Here is a 16,390-nt window from a genome sequence, read left to right as displayed (position 1 = left end):
GAGTACACTGCAAACGTCTGTCCAGATGTGTTCATCAACAGCACCATCAGAATCACTTTAATTCGCCAGGTATGTGTGCACACACAAGGAATTTGACTCTGTTTACACTTTGCTCTTGTAGTACAAACATATATAGACACAGGTACAGCATCCAGCACATTGTGGAGACAGTTTAACACTGAATGGAGCTGTGTCAGATTATCCAATATCTCCTCTGTAACCTCTTAAGACTGAACTCTAAATCCCCCCTCAAAATGGGGACATTATTCTCCAGAGCCAAAACAATGGACACAAAAATATATCACAGAAATAACAAGTTCAGAATGAATAGTGAGTAAAATGACAATTTAGTCTGATAATACGGCCTACTTTCAGGGTTTGAAAGGTATGACAATGGTTTTAATCAGCTTTTAACCCTCTGTAACCGTTTATTTAAACACTCCACTCTGTACTTACATACAAGTCACATTAAAATCATATTGCTTGTAAACGTTTTGATAATTACAAACAAGCAAGCTGACTGGCCTACCTTAGTTTGTAGAAAGTTAAATTAATTAAACATTAATTAATTAAATGTGATGTTTAAATGTCTACTGTATGTCTGCACTATATGCCACCTATCCCCCTCTTCATGGTATTTTAGAGTTAGACCATAAAAACTCATTGATGACTCACCCTGCACTTAGAGGTGTACTAAGTTTACATCTGCTGCTGCATGCATCTATGACCGGGCCACTACTGTACGAATACACAACTTTACAAATTTATTTAGTGATTTTGGTGAAACTGGAACAGATTTTATACAGAATACTGCACTTATCTGGTCACCTTTCTAGTCTTCCAGCCACCTGAGCTACCTTTTACACTGCATATCACATTCACCCGTTTATACACTGACTACTACTGACTGCCTTGCAAGGTGTCAACTGCTAATCAGCAGGAGCTAATCACATTCATTCAATTCACATTGATAGCACAGCCTTTGGGAGCAATTTGTGGTTCAGTATCTTGCCCATGCAGACTGTAGAAGCCGGGAATCTAACCACTGAGGGAATAACTAAAACTGTGATTTACAGACGTTCCTGATGGACAGATTATTAAGTAGCAAACTGCTAACTGTTGTTAGCCTGGTTAGCTGTGTAGCTACCCGAACTGATTCATTCCCAGGATGCCAGGAGCTGAACCTGGCAAGAAAACAACATGAGTAGGCTACTGTATTCCCTGCCAGGCTGGCTGGTTTTTAGAGGTTTTGTTGTGACCGTGGTCATTGGTCAAGGTAGACGTCAACCTGCAGTGCATAGCCTTGGGGTGTAACCAAGTGGCAACCTCCATGGAGTGTTGCCCACTCCTCAGTAAGGAAAGTAGCTATTGGCTGTCCTAAAAGTTGTTGAATTACACCATTACCTATTTTGCATAATTGGCCATGTGGTGCTGGTAGTCACTTTTATGAAAAAGAGTCTAGAGTACTTGCTAGATACAGCGACAAAGTTGCTAAGTTGGCAACACTGCCTCCATGGCTGGAAAATGAAGCCAATCCCAATAAAAAAAAAAAAAATTAAACTGTAATTTCCCAAGTAGCCAGAGAACATTTCAACCTCCATAAATCATCATGTTCAAATGTCCAACTTCACAGCAGAAATAAACATGTTTACAGCCTGGTACAAAAAACTGTTTTGGTCTCTATAGCTAATTTCCTCGTTCATGACAACTGTACTGAGGGTGAATTTTTACATGACTCATCTCTTTAAATTATATTAAGCTAATTCTCCAAGTTATGCAGAATTAACAGCATGGCCGCTTTGATTGATAGATTGTAGGTGCCATTATAGATGGCTTATTAGAGCACTTGTTAGAACACACATCTTTGCTGATATTTAGATTAGCCGGGAGGTGGAAGAGGCAGAACAGCCAATATGGCAGTGGCCAACTCTGCATGTTTTCAGCTTTGGGTAAAGTCACTCAAACACTGTCCATTCTTTATACTGTCATCGGGTGAAACACACACTTGCTGCTGACTACTGTATATTTGATATATGATGATAGGTATCCTACCTGTCTGAATGTTTTTTTACAGAAACTACTAACTTCCTCAGTCATAGAAAATACAATTTGGTATGCATCATTTTCCCCTTCAAATGATCTTGCTGTTGCACATTGGTTGTATGTAAAGATCATTTCTACACACAGCTGCCTGCGTTGCTTAAGACCCAGTGTATGTATGTAAGGGTTAAGCAGTTGTTGTTTCAAGCTATGCAAAATTACATGTCTGACCTTCCACTAAATGACGGTGAGTTGGTGGATATTAACAAGACGTGTCATGAGATTACCTTTGTCCGAGGCTCTAACACATTATGGTGACCATCACTGTTTTAACTCCCAGCTCTCGTCTCAGTCTGTCTGTGTGGGCGCTCATCTGTTTCTGTGCTTTTTCATGTTGCACGATGTAGCAAGCAATATTTTTTGTGCTTTTAACATTTGGACAGCCTACGTTTAAAGTGCTGTTTAACCTTTCAAAACGCTGCAGAGGCTCCAAGCAACATTTGAATAATACTGCCAACATTTTACCTTCTGTACTGGGAGAGGCTCGCAGGCAGTCGACGATATACAGCTTACTACATCAAAAAAGCTGAGTCTATATTTAGGATTCAAGGAAAAAGTGTATATTTATTTTTAAAACAAATGTTTATTATTCCTTTTTATCATCCGGGCTCTTGAAAAACATGTCAGTTACAATCGCTTACTCTCTCCCCTCTGTTTCCCTGCATATTAAAAACTCATAAGAGGTATTTAAACAGTGAAAGGAGTGTTTAAGGAGGCGGATGGAGATAAACTTTGGGCCCTGTGTGTTTTCAATCTCAGCCATTCCCCCGGGCCCTTCCTTTACCGCCTTTAAGAGAATACAAATCACTTCAATTATTCAAACCTCCAGAGGACTCAGGGGGAATAAAAACTAATACACAAGGCAGAAAAACAGATAAATAAACCTATGCATAAACAAACTCTGCATGCATTAATTACACATTTCAAAAGACAGTGAGGAGGATGGTGCTAGCCAAGAATAAAGCACAACTTTTCAGTGTGCTTTATTGGGCCCGGTGTTGTTTCTATGCCTCACCTACCATGGAGTAATAAGCCCACACAGGTAAACAAAGCAACTCCCTTGATATGCTGGAGTGAAACATCCTCCTTTTTTTCCCTGCCGTTTGTCATCCTTCGCTTGATCTGAGATGCTTTAGTCATATTGTACACAGGGACAGCTGCGGCTTTCGTGGGAGGATGATGTTTTCAAGTCGGAGCATTGCGCAGAACGAAGCGTCGAGGAAAAACGGTGACCTACTTTTTTGGATCTGTGCTCCCTCAACATAACGATGAAGAGGGTATATTGGAAAATCATCGACCGGCTGGTCAACATGAAGCGTGAGGCTTCATTGAAGAGCAAAAACATCCAGAGAATGACCAGCGCTGAGCTTTTCACTCCTCACACTGGAAGACATGGGAGTGAATAAGTCCCTGCTCACTGAAATACACAGCCTGTGAAAAGCAGAAAGTGATACAGTGTGATGGTCATATTGATCTGTGAACTGTGGTCCTGACACGCCGAGCACCTCCTTGAAAACACGACACAGGCCATTTGTGTTAGTGTGCTTTGAGCTTATTGAAACCAAAGTCCAAACTAACATGTTCAAATGTCCAAAAGTCCACATAAATTATCATAGAGGAAAATGAAACCAGCAAAGATTCACATTAGTGAAGCTGGAGCGCAAAAAGTGAGTTCAGGGTCCAGTGTGTAACTCTTACTGTGATATAATAGTCAGAACTCTGTTTTCATTAGTGTATAATCACCTGAAAATGAGAATCATTATGTTCTTGTTACCTAAGAATGACTCCACAGAGCCGCCATCGCAGTTCCTCCTGCACACTTGAGACAGCCTGCTTGATGCCACAGAATCATTGGACCTTTAACTCAGTAATGCCTATTAATTTTCTGTCGATCCTAATTCATTACTAGAGTTAGTCTTTTAGCCCTGGAGTCATTCAAATACACTCTGAATCAGGCATGCAAACCATATTAGTAGTGTTGCTCACAAGTGACGTGATGGGTGCCACTATGTCTGTGCGATCATGAAAAGTTCCTTTACTGTGCACTGAAAGCCTTTAGATGACACAAATATCTGTATATGAAGTGATGTGAAGAACATCCATGTCGATGGGACATTGTATGATTTATCACTGCCAAACATATATTTGTGGGAAGTAAAAATATGTATGCGTCACTTGAATTAGAGGACACTAAAAAGAAAGAAGCATCTGTATGAGTGCTGTTTATTTAGAACAGTAAACTCTGTACTGTAAAATCTAAAGTGCACAACAGTGTGGCACAACTCGACATAAAACTGATCTGTGCAGCGCTCCCTTTCCATTAATAGGCCGTGTACTTCTCACTCGTGTTCTTCTGTTTGCGTCACTCTCACTCACTTTCTCCTCCGGAGACACACATCATTTACACAATGTTCCTCTGTGGAAAAACCAGATTTGATCCTGTGTAAATACTCTCCTGTGAGAAAGAGAGATGATTCATAAATATTCAACGTGGACACCAGAATTACTTTTTGTGGTATTATTACTTTTATTATTAGATTTTGAGGATAAGAGAAAGAACCTCCACATCCACATTTCATGACCCACGTCATGTAATTCTCCTCCAACAAGACAGCATCACACTCTCATGACTGCTGTAAAGGACTGTCAACTACATTATTTATTTATTTTTTTGTAAATGTAGAAATTGTTGAACTCATGAGTTCATTTTGACAGATTTGTGGCTGCTACATTTTTTTCTGACTCTGGAGCATTTTTATTTACCTTCTGAAACACTGCACTACACCCCACACTATGAGCAAACAGTGAGCCAAAAAAAAGGTTACATACCGCATTGAATTGGTGAAAATTCTTGGTGGGTTGGAAAAAAAAAAGGAGCCTGTTCACATAACATTCAGCATGCGCCTGACTGGTGCAGTTAGTTCAGTGAGCATTCAATTAGAAATGACAGAGAGACGGCTGCTTTTTGTGTTACACACTGATAAACAAGGTCCGTTCTTACATAAGGTCCTTCCTGGGATCATCAGATGTAAATGTGGTGTCTAACATCAGAAACAAGACAAATCCAGTTCATTGCATCAGTGTGTTGGTGGGAAGGAGATCCCAGGCATCAAGGCCTGACAAAGGCAGACAGACAGACAGACGCAAAGAGAGAGGGTGGCTGACATTTAAGTGAGACTGAGGGTGGAAGCGTGACCTGAAGGTGGTGGTGGTGCTCGGTGAGGGCAGCGGAGGTATTCTCTCTGTTGTTTTTTTCTGTGTAGGATAAATGTCACTATGGCGAGTGTACACCAAGAAAGCAACAGGAACAAAAGCCCACTGGCATCCTTGGATGGATTAATAAACCTGCTGTGACACGACCCCTTTATATTGTTCCTATTTATAACTGCATTCTCTCAACATGCCTTGAAGAGCGAAGAGAGAGGCCATCATATATTTTACAGACTCATAACTGTCCACCGTTATGAGCTTCTATTGACCAAACATCGACTGCAAGTGTGGAGCACGGCTGTGCCCATGTGCTGAGTGTTTTTCCTAAGCAAATGCGCCTGTGAGTTCAGAACATGTCGAGGTACTACAGTGTAACCCCGCTCTCGGGATTCACCAGATGGACCACTCTGCTGGTAATTTGTGGCGTTTTAGGCAGGGACCTTGATTTACACCACCACAAAGAAGGGCTCCGTGTACCTGCTGCCTAATCGCGTCCACGCTGAATGAGAGGCTGATTAGCGATGCATGGGACCTAGTGCAAAATGGCCCCCACCATTGTTGATTCTGCTGACGCGGCAGGCTTGATGGCTCAGCCAGAAACGGAGGTAAGACGGGAGAGAAGAAGAAGGATGGTGAGACTGGAGCGAGGGTGGGAGGAGGAGGGGTGGGGGTTGTAAATGAAAAATGAGCAGCCATTATAAAAAAGAGAGTTAAATGACATGAGGGGAGGAAGGAAGGGGGGTGGCTGAGAATAAGTGAGTGAGAGAGGACAATATCCACGCACACACCTTTTATAAATAGCATTGTTTTTTTAGGCTACAAATGCAATAATGCCACAATTCTTGTATGTTTGATGTGGAACTGCTGATCATATTAAGTATTTAACCCTGGGGCCGGTGTTCAGTTCAGTTGGTAGAGCAGCCACCCCATGTGCAAAGGCTCAGTCCTTGCTGTGGAAGCCCAGGGTTTGAATCCGACCTGTGGCTCTTTCCTGCATGTCATCCCCAATCTCTCTCTCCCCACATTCCTGTCACTCTTCAGCTGTCTCTGTCAAAATAAAGCTTGAAAAGGCCAAAAAAATATCTTTAAAGAAAAAAATAAGTACTTAATCCTGTAGACTCCAGTAGACTCCTCCTCAATCAACAAATTTAATTTGATACCTAATATGTTGCATCTGTAATCATCATATTAGAAACAACAGTACAGCTACATGAGAAAAAGTGTTACAGTCATCGTGACCTGGTCAGTCCTCCCTGTCGACTCTTCAGTGAACTGTCCAAAGAAAACAGCCTCCATCTGGGCAATGAGAGCCGGGTAAGCCCCTCTGTTTACTCATGGTGATGTGTGATGGTGTTGTTCATCACAACAACGAGTGACCCTGAATGCTAGACTTAGCAAGCTGGTCAGCATGCTAATAAAAGCTAATATTAGCAAGGCAAAGCTAATAAGCTAATGTATGGTCAAAGTTTAGTCCCATGGGGAGGCAACACGTTTTTCCTCTCCACAGACCAGGAGGAGGAGCAGGAGACCAGGAGGAGGAACAGGCCTTTCAAAGTGGCCAGGTGAAGAGATCAGCTGCTGGGGGATGCAGCAACACCCGAGCAGGAGGAGGAGTAGGAGGAGGGTGAGGCCTAACAGCCAAAGAGCAGTGGCTGAGGTATGTGTATTCTAAACTTTTTTTGTAAAGTTAATATAATCTGACCAACAGCAATAAAACACAGTGTTGTGTTTACGTAGCAGCTCCATGCTTTGTCACTGTAACGTTAGTTTGTAGTTTGATGCATTGATTGACTGATGATGATGTGATGTGATGTGATGTGATGTGATGTGATGTGAAAACACTAGAACTCACAATGTCTTTGTCTCTTTCCACTCTGCAGGGTGGGTCAGGATCTCCCTCACAGCACAATCTGACAGCTTTTAAACACAGCTACTGTAAACCCTGGGATGGGGAAGCGTCCTCCGGCTCAGGCAAGATACTGAACAACAAATTGCGAAGATGCATGTGAATGGTTAGCATCCCATAAACTGATGAGCAGTCTGAGAGTAGAAAGGTGCACAATAAATGCAGCTCATTACCTTTTGTGGGAAGAGCCATTTTTATAAAAAAAATCGACTCTAAACATCTTTCCGGTTGTAGTTATTGATGACCACTTAAACTATCTACAACTACTATCTGTTGATACTCTGGGAAAGATTTTAAAATGATGGATGCACTGTGGTGCTAGAAGATCTGATGGTTCAATCTCTGGGTTCCAGCATATGGGCCTAATGTTCAGGTGTCTACATACTTTGCTCATGTGAGTGTTTGAATACATACAGGCACAAGCAAAAACAAAAAGCTATCAAACAAACACCTTCTGTGTATTTAGATGCACAAAATGTGAATAATTCCCTCAGTAAGAGAACTTCTCACACTGCTTTGCTTGCATGAGAATACTCCAACTACCCATGTGACAAGTCTGCGTTGTTGCAAAGCCCCTCTCCTGTGGTGTAGTCAGACTTAAAGCCAAAGCTTTACTGCCATGTTCAGAAGTATTACACAGTAAAACTGGATTTTCAGTGTCTATGACAAATCAGCGTCGATGTGACAAACTTTTTAGGGAAAGCATCTGATTCTCTCTTCAAAAAAAAAAAAGAAAAAACATATAAGGCTATTAGCCGGCACATATTTTTCCCATAAGCCTCTTAGGGTGCAGAAAGACACACCTAGGATGCCAGGCCGCTCCCTCGGAAGCTAATCCAGAGCCATAACGTAATCTCATGTTAGGTGATCAAACGGACGAGCGAAGAACCTATGAGGAGGAATTGTAAGAGCCACAAATCCACAGGAACAAATCTTATTATGGCGAGAAACCTCTGACTTTACTCCAGCATCAACCATATTTACTGCTCAGGCTTCCTGTTAAAGGAAGTCTTTAAATTGTCACAGTTTCAGCCAAACGGGAAGATATACCAGCTCGTAAACGAGAGCTGTTACGTTGGTTTGCTGCTGCTGCCTCTCCTGCTGTCACCAACAGAAGTCTGTGCATTAGTTTGGGTTTTAGAGGCAAAACACATCCCACTGAGGCTGAATTCACACAGCAAATTAGTATTTGATTTGCACCCTGTGAATAAGCTGCACTGTTGTACTTTTCTCACCCGGTTCTGAACTTTCAAAGGAAAATAAATTATTCTACACTAAAACAAGGATCAGCTGGGTGGAATCAAATGGGCGTGTTGACGCAGCCAGAGGGGAATGTAATGATTGATTAAAAGAAAAATGGAGAGAAAACAGCAGCTTAAAAACGACTGCATGTAATAAGCTCTGGCTGAGATTTCACAGAGCGCAATCAGAGTCGTTTATACAGACAGGCAGGGGTCGGCTATCAATTCCAACTCTTCCTGTGGAGCGTTTGTGCCTCTGACATCACATCCTGTGAGCTCATTTAAACAGCAGCCCCTGCAGTGACAGCCAGCATGCACGGCCTTCTGGGATAACTCCAGAGGGCAGTGGTTTGCTGGAAGCGCAAGCTGCATTGCATATATCAGCAGATGGAGTCTGAATTCTGAGGAGCCTGCTGGCCAAAACAAAGCCGTAGTTAGCATCATGTGTCGCTCTGCTGGTCTGAACTTATATTTGTGATCTGTGAGTCCCCTCCTCCCCCAAACACATAATTCATTTTCCTTTATCCGACCAAGATTTGATCTAACAACAATCATGTTCGAGAAACAAACTGAGAAGTTAGCTAATGATGATCCCACAATGCACTGCAGTCTGAAGGCCAGGATCATGCTGGACGCTCTTTGGAATGCAACACCCACAGTTCATGCTCGTGTTTTGTTTCACTGTTTAATATTTTCATATATTACAATATTTCAGCATTAGCCCATCGTGTATTGCATAACCTTAACCCTTTTAACCCTTGGTAGACAAATTCCACTGTTTCTTGTGCTTCAGTTCACATCAGGTGATGTAAACAGAAACAGTTTTTTTTTTTTTTTTTCCCCCTAAAAGTATTGAATCTGCACTCCAACACAGAAGAGCACCTCTAAATTTGCCATCCACCTTTTTACGCATAAATTAAACCTAAACTGTCGACAGCTAAAGTCGAGAAGTATAAATGCACTAAAATGCAAACACACTTTCCGGCACACAGATTTATAAAGCCGAGTGTAGAGCGAGGACACTTCAGATGGTGAGTATACTGGAGCAGATTGCAGATATGATATGCTATGCTGACAATGAAACAATAGCAAGTGACACAATTTGATAATTAAACGTTGTTTTTTATGCTTGTTAGTCAGTTTCACTGTGTGATTTTTCAGTGTTCTCTGAAATGTCCATCAAAGCACGTTAATTACTTTGACGTGATCAATTATCATCTTTGTCATTTATGTTGGAAGCTAAATTTTCTTCTTATGTTTGTGTTTATGTTCACTTTACCCCTTATTGTAAAGTGTTTGGATATGAATGCTAAATTACTGATTATTGATCATTTATATACCTCTATAATCACAATGAGATAATCCAGGTTCTGTCTCCTAGAAATTAGGCTGCATTTCACCAGATTGTTTTACAATTATTAGTTCTGCCACTACCAACTGAACTCTCCATGCTAATGTGAACACTGCACATGAGGTTAATAGCTTAGCATACTATTTATTCATGATTGCGCCATCAGATTCTTTCTGTAGCTTTCACTGTCTTTGAATCTGCTTTTAGCAACAAAGCAATGTAGCCTCCTATGTCATGTGTCTGAGCTGACAACAGCACTCTCACCTGTTAAGAGCTCCACTGCTACTCACTGAGTCAGGGACAATGGTGCTTTACATTTTTGTTAAGAAAGATGAACTGTCAGAGTTTGAGTCCTTTGTGGACGTCATCTTGTGCTGGTTCTTCCACATTTTTTTCCCTGTTAAAAGGGTTTTTGTGGGCAAGTTTTTCCTCACTCGATCCGAGGGTCTAAGGACAGAGGGTGTCACTCCCTGTACAGATTGTAAAGCCCTCTGAGGCAAATGTACTTTGTGACTTTGGGCTATACAAATAAAATTGATTTGATTTGATTTGATTTGATTTGATTTGATTTGATTTGATTTGATTTGATTTGATTTGATTTGATTTGATTTGATTTGATTTGATTTGATTTGATTTGATTTGATTTGATTTGATTTGATTTGATTTGATTTGATTTGATTTGATTTGATTTGATTTGATTTGATTTGATTTGATTTGATTTGATTTGATTTGATTTGATTTGATTTGATTTGATTTGATTTGATTTGATTTGATTTGATTTGATTTGATTTGATTTGATTTGATTTGATTTGATTTGATTTGATTTGATTTGATTTGATTTGATTTGATTTGATTTGATTTGATTTGATTTGATTTGATTTGATTTGATTTGATTTGATTTGATTTGATTTGATTTGATTTGATTTGATTTGATTTGATTTGATTTGATTTGATTTGATTTGATTTGATTTGATTTGATTTGATTTGATTTGATTTGATTTGATTTGATTTGATTTGATTTGATTTGATTTGATTTGATTTGATTTGATTTGATTTGATTTGATTTGATTCTTACACCTTGTTTGGTGGTGTATGGGTAGTTGGGTTTTCAGATTTGATTGGATACTGGATTTGTGATGGGATGACAGCTGATTAGGTTACCAAATGACATACAAAGAATCAAATCAAATCAAATTTTATTTGTATAGCCCAAAGTCACAAAGTACATTTGCCTCAGAGGGCTTTACAATCTGTACAGGGAGTGACACCCTCTGTCCTTAGACCCTCGGTTCGAGTGAGGAAAAACTTGCCCACAAAAACCCTTTTAACAGGGAAAAAATGTGGAAGAAACCTCAGGAAGAGCCACAGAGGAGGGATCCCTCTCCCAGGACGGACAGACGTGCAATGGATGTCACGTGTACAGGACAAATCAACACAAACATATTGTACAATGACTGATAAAATGACAATGAATTATAATGAATGATAAAAATGATTACAGTAATAGATATGGTAGTAATAATGACAGTAATAATATATGTAGTGGGCGTCATGCAGGATCACAGCAGCAGCCACGATCCACGAGAACCTGCTGGACGACAGAGCACAGAAACTCCGGGGAAGTTTGGTTAGTAACATGCATTAATGAGACATGTCCACAGATGGAGAGATATGGAGAGATATGGAGAGATATAGAGATATAGATATATATATATAGAGAGAGTGAGATATAGAGAAATATAGAGAGATATATATAGAGAGAGATGGATATATATATATATATAGAGAGAGAGAGAGAGAGAGAGAGAGAGAGAGAGAGAGAGAGAGAGAGATAGAGAGAGAGAGAGAGAGAGAGAGAGAGAGAGAGAGAGAGAGAGAGAGAGAGAGAGATAGAGAGAGAGAGAGAGAGAGAGAGAGAGAGAGAGAGAGAGAGAGAGAGAGAGAGAGATAGAGAGAGAGAGAGAGAGAGAGAGAGAGAGAGAGAGAGAGAGAGAGAGAGAGAGAGATAGAGAGAGAGAGAGAGAGAGAGAGAGAGAGAGAGAGAGAGAGAGAGAGAGAGAGTTTTCGGTAAGGGAGATGTGTGCATCTTCAACCAATACCGTGCCTGGCTAGGCATAACCCTCGGTGGGGTCCCCCGGCAGTGTAATCCTATGGCAGCATAACTAAGGGATGACCTGAGCCAGCCCTAACTATAGGCTTTATCAAAAAGGAAAGTCTTAAGTCTATTCTTAAAGGTGTTGACCGTGTCTGCCTCCCGAACCCAGAAAGGTAGTTTGTTCCACAGAAGAGGAGCCTGATAGCTGAAAGCTCTGGCTCCCAATCTACTTTTGGAAACTATAGGAACCACAAGGAACCCAGCGTCCTGAGAGCGCAGTGTTCTAGAGGGGTAATAAGGTATTATGAGCTCTTTTAGATAAGATGGTGCCTGACCATGAAGAGCTTTGTAAGTAAGGAGAAGAATTTTAAATTCTATTCTAGATTTAATAGGTAGCCAATGCAAGGAAGCCAAAATGGGAGAGATGTGATCTCTGATCTTGGTTCCTGTCAGAACACGTGCAGCAGCATTCTGAATTAACTGCAAAGTCCTAAGAGACTTATTAGAGCAGCCTGATAACAAAGAGTTACAATAGTCCAGCCTTGAAGTAACAAATGCGTGGACTAGTTTTTCTGCATCCGCCTGAGAGACAATGCGTCTGATTTTAGCGATGTTACGTAAGTGGAAGAATGCAGTCCTCGAAATTTGTTTTATGTGGACGTTAAAGGACAAATCCTGATCAAAAACAACTCCAAGATTCTTTACAGTGGAGCTGGAGGCCAGGGTGATCCCATCTAAAGTAACTAAGTCTCTAGAAAGAGAGTTTCTGAGGTGTTTGGGTCCAATTACAAGAACTTCAGTTTTGTCTGAATTTAACATCAAAAAATTGTAGGTCATCCAACTTTTTATATCCTTAAGGCATGCTTGGAGTTTAGTTAACTGATTGGTTGCATCAGGCTTGATCGATAAATATAATTGGGTGTCGTCAGCATAACAATGAAAATTGATAGAGTGATTCCTAATAATGTTCCCTAAAGGAAGCATATATAAACTGAATAGAAGTGGTCCAAGTACAGAACCTTGTGGGACTCCATGACAAACTTTGGTCTGCATGGAGGATTCATCATTGACGTGAACAAACTGAGATCGATCTAAAAAGTACGATTTAAACCAGCTTAGGGCGGTTCCTTTGATGCCAATTCGATGTTCCAGTCTCTGTAAAAGAATTTGATGGTCAATGGTGTCAAATGCAGCACTAAGATCTAACAGGACAAGTACAGAGATGAGTCCTTTGTCTGATGCCATTAGGAGGTCATTTGTAACTTTGACTAATGCGGTCTCTGTGCTATGATGCACTCTAAATCCTGACTGAAAATCCTCAAATAGACTATTGTTATGGAGAAAGTCACACAGCTGATTAGCTACAGCTTTCTCAAGTATCTTAGACAGAAAGGGAAGGTTTGATATCGGTCTGTAGTTGGCTAAGACCTCTGGGTCTAGAGTGGGCTTTTTAAGAAGAGGTTTAATTACAGCTACCTTAAAGGACTGTGGTACATATCCTGATAATAAAGACAGATTAATCATATCCAATAACGAATTACTAACTACAGGTAAAACATCCTTGAGCAACCTGGTTGGGATGGAGTCTAAGAGACAGGATGACGGCTTAGCTGCAGAAATGATTAAAGTTATTTGATGAAGGTCGATGGGGGAAAAACAGTCTAAATACATATCAGGTTTTACAGCTGTTTCAAAACTTGCTGTATCAGAATGCAGATCAATGCCTGTTGAGGGCAAGAGGTGATGGATTTTGTCTCTAATAGTTATAATCTTATCATTAAAGAAGCTCATGAAGTCATTGCTACTTAGACCTAAAGGAATAGATGGTTCAGTAGAGCTGTGATTCTCTGTTAGCCTGGCTACAGTGCTGAAGAGAAACCTGGGGTTGTTCTTATTCTCCTCAATTAAAGAAGAGTAATAGGCTGCTCTGGCATTACGGAGAGCCTTCCTGTATGTTTTGAGATTATCTTGCCAGACTAGATGAGATTCTTCCAGTTTAGTGGCACGCCATTTGCGTTCAGATTTACGTGCCTCTTGCTTTAATTTACGAGTCTGCTGGCTATACCATGGTGCTAGCCTTCTTTGTTTAATTATCTTCTTTTTCAGAGGTGCAATAGAGTCTAGAGTTGTCCGTAATGAGCCTGTAATACTATCAACAAGATGGTCTATTTGTGGGTGGCTAAAGGAAGTAGACAAGTCCTCTGTTACAGTTAGACATGGCATTTGATTCAATGCTGAAGGAATCACTTCCTTAAATTTGGCTACAGCACTATCAGATAAACATCTGCTGTAGAAGCTTCTACACAAAGGCTTATAGTCCGGTAGTATGAACTCAAAGGTTATTAAAAAATGGTCAGACAGAAGAGGATTCTGTGGGAAGACTATTATATTATCAATTTCAATGCCATATGAAAGAACAAGATCAAGAGTGTGGTTCAGACAATGAGTCGGTTTATTTACACTTTGACAAAAGCCAATTGAGTCTAATAGAGAGATAAACGCAGTACTAAGACTATCATTGTGGTTGTCCACATGAATGTTAAAATCACCTACAATAATTACTTTATCTGTTTTAAGGATCAAGCCTGATGCAAATTCTGCAAATTCAGATAAAAATTCAGAATAAGGACCTGGAGCTCGATATACTGTAACAAATAAAATTGGCTGTAAAGTTTTCCAGGTTGGGTGAGTGAGGCTAAGGACAAGACTTTCAAATGAATTATAATTTAGTTTAGGTTTGGGATTTATTAATAGACTTGAGTCAAATATGGCTCCAACTCCACCACCTCGACCAGTACTTCGAGGAACATGAGTATTATAATGACTCGGAGGAGTGGATTCATTTAAGCTAACATATTCATCCTCCTGCAGCCAGGTTTCAGTGAGGCAAAACAAATCAATATCATAGTCAGATATTAATTCATTGACTAAGACAGCTTTAGATGACAAAGACCTGATATTCAATAGTCCACATTTAATTCTCTTATTTTGGACTGTTGGAGATGTTGATTTAATTTGTATTAAGTTTTTATGATGAACTCCTCTTCTGTTTGTTTTATCTTTAAATAATGTAGGTGGACGGGGGACAGACACAGTCTCTATACTAAAGGACTGGGTGGGCAACTGCTCTAATGGAGGCGCAGAGAAGCGTGTAAGACTGCAGCTCTGCTTCCTGGTCTCAACTCTGGGTTGTCGACATGATTTTGGTCAGCTAATAAACTTGGCCATATTTCTAGATATGAGAGCTGCTCCATCCAAAGTGGGATGGATGCCGTCTCTCCCAATCAGACCAGGTTTTCCCCAGAAAGGTGTCCAATTGTCTATGAAGCCCACATCGTTTGCTGGACACCACCTCGACAGCCAGCGGTGAAATGACGACATGCGGCTAAACATGTCATCACTGGTCACATTGGGGAGGGGACCAGAGAAAACTACGGAGTCCGACATCGTTTTGGCGTATTCACACACCGATGAAACATTAATTTTAGTGACCTCCGATTGGCGTAACCGGGTGTCATTACCGCCGACGTGAATAACAATCTTACTGTATTTACGCTTATCCTTAGCCAGCAGTTTCAAAAAAGACTCGATGTCGCCCGCTCTGGCCCCCGGGATGCATTTAACTATGGCCCCCGGTGTCACTAACTTCACATTTCGGACTATGGAGCTGCCAATGACCAGAGCTGGCCTCTCAGCGGGTGTGTCGCTGAGCGGGGAAAATCTGTTTGAAACGTGGAGCGGTTGGTGGTGTACCGTGGGCTTCAGTTTGGGGCTATGCCTCCTTCGAACAGTCACCCAGCCTCCCGGCTGCTCGGGAACTACCGGGGGACGGCTAACTGAAGCTACCTGCAGTGGTACTGCACCGGCAACAGAGGACTGGCTAACTATCTGAGCTACTGACTGTTCAGTGGTGCGGTACCGTGCCTCTAACTCAATGAGCCTTGCCTCCAGAGCTACAAATAAACTACATTTATTACAAGTACCGTTATCAGTGGCAGAAATGAGCTTCCTTCGCAGGGTGGCTGAGCTCTCTCTTAGAGATAGGGTGAGAAACTCGGCCATCAGCGAGGAGCTCAGAGTAGAACCACTGCTCCTCCGCATCGAGAGGAACCAGTTAAGGTGGCTCGGGCATCTCATGAGGATGCCTCCTGGACGTCTTCCTGGTGAGATGTTCCGGGCACGTCCCTCCGGGAGGCGGCCCCGGGGAAGACCCAGGACACGCTGGAGGGATGGATGTCTCTCGGCTGGCCTGGGAACACCTGGGAGAGCTGGACGAAGTGGCCAGGAAGAGGGAAGTCTGGGCCTCCCTGCTGAAGCTGCTGCCCCAGCGACCCGACTACGGATAAGTGGGAGAAGATGAGATGAGATGAGACCGTTATCACTAAAGGAGGACGAGGAGTAACTGAACATGTGGCACACAGGTCAGGAGAGAGGAGGAGAGGAGAGAGAATGTTGTGGAGAAAACCCAGGGCCGGTCCTAGCTATGG

The 16,390-nt window shown here is 41.5% G+C and overlaps 1 long non-coding RNA gene across 1 annotated transcript; it reads left to right on the top strand.

Moving 5' to 3' along the window:
* Positions 1-6,335: 6,335 nt before the first annotated feature.
* Positions 6,336-7,389, top strand: LOC113746446 (uncharacterized). The gene is made up of 3 exons (XR_003462886.1): positions 6,336-6,624; positions 6,818-6,967; positions 7,191-7,389. It is a non-coding gene; the product is annotated as an uncharacterized LOC113746446 (long non-coding RNA).
* Positions 7,390-16,390: the final 9,001 nt, after the last annotated feature.

This window comes from Larimichthys crocea, chromosome I, assembly GCF_000972845.2.
Source record: "Larimichthys crocea isolate SSNF chromosome I, L_crocea_2.0, whole genome shotgun sequence".
Lineage (NCBI taxonomy): Eukaryota > Metazoa > Chordata > Actinopteri > Sciaenidae > Larimichthys > Larimichthys crocea.
Note: the sequence above shows the minus strand (reverse complement) of the source record. Positions and strands in the feature narration are given on the sequence as shown.